The sequence below is a fragment of the Cynara cardunculus genome (genome assembly GCF_001531365.2).
Source record: "Cynara cardunculus var. scolymus isolate 2C chromosome LG 3, CcrdV1, whole genome shotgun sequence".
Classification (NCBI taxonomy): domain Eukaryota; kingdom Viridiplantae; phylum Streptophyta; class Magnoliopsida; order Asterales; family Asteraceae; genus Cynara; species Cynara cardunculus.
The window spans coordinates 18,190,426-18,191,909 of record NC_037530.1 but is presented as its reverse complement, the minus strand read 5'-3'; positions in this window follow the sequence as shown (position 1 = coordinate 18,191,909).

The window sequence follows — 1,484 nt, the reverse complement described above, 5'->3', positions numbered from 1 at the left end:
TCTAATTCTAAAACCTTGACTAAGTTTCTAGAATGCCTTCCTAAGTCTTGGGACACCTTTTTCTATGTGTCTCAAGATGTCAAATGACATGTCCACTCTTTCTCTTTCTACCTTATACGGGATTCTGCTTAACCATGAGCAATCTCGTCAACTGAAAAGAAATATTATAAAAGATTCCAGGGAAATGAAAAGCTCTCCTTTAGCTTTGATCTCTGAATCTTCTTCAGTTGAAACTTCTACTCCTTTTGTCCCTTCTTTACCTCCCGTGGTCATCACGGAGATAGATTCTTCTGAGGACATTCCTGAATCTGATTTAACAGATTTTGATAAGTCCCTGGCACTCCTGACTAAGTCATTCAGGAGGTTCGCCAGTAAAAGCAATTTCCGCAGATCTCCTCAGCTATCCCTCAGGGAGAAGCCAAAGTCTGAAAGAATAGACAAGGCTTCAGCTGTCTGCTACAACTGTCACCGGCCCAGACACTATGCAGGTGAATGCAGATCTAAGAAGATTGCGATGCCATCTTCTAAAGCCTCTTCCTCCTTCAGGACCAAATATGATAAATACTTAAAACTGAAGAAGAAATACAAGAAGATGAAGAACAACCAGCGAAAGGCTAAAAGCCTTATTGCTGAAGAGCATGACTCGGATGAATCATCTGATGAATCATCGTCTGACGAGGAAGATAAAGCTTATGTCTGCTTAATGGCCATTGATGCCGACGAAGGTTCTTCTAAAACATCTACCTCTTATGAGCCATCTTCTGTTACTTAGGTATGTATCCTGAATGAACCTTCTTCTAGTCTTTCTGCACTAGATACGCTGACGGTTGACCTTTACAATGCCCTCAATGGCAAATCTAAAGCTGAAATGTTTAACGTTGATATTCATGAGCAATTAAAGATTTGTCATTCTAAGATCAAAGAACTGACCTCTGTTGAGGAAAATCTTAAAGATCAGGTTATTGTAAACCAGGTTATCACTGTTGAACGTGAGAAAGCTGTTGCTGAGCGTAAGCGAGCAATCGTTGAACTCAAGGCTGAGAAAGCTACCATTGAATGATGGTGTAAAGCTTCCCCCAAGGCCTCTGAGATCTTTAACGCTCAGATCTCTGCCAAGAAAACGACTGGCCCTAGAGCTACTTTTAGTTTTAGGAAGTGTAAACACTGTGGTGAAAAAACACATGTTGCCAGTAAGTGTCCTTCTATCGTCAAAACTGGTTCACCATCTTTGAGCAAGAAAGTAACCAAAGTTGAGAAATCAACTAAAGTGAAATCATCCACAAAGATTGCCTTTGCAGTCAAGGTGAAGAAAACCATTGAAGCCTCTTCTTCAGGCTCAGTGAAGACAACTCCTGCTGAAGTATCTTCAGCATCAGACGTTCTTATCTTCACCATTGAAGTCTCTTCGTCAGACTCAGTGAAGACTTCCACTGAAACTAACTTGGTAGTATCAAGGGTTGTTCCTCTTTCCATTCAAACCTCTT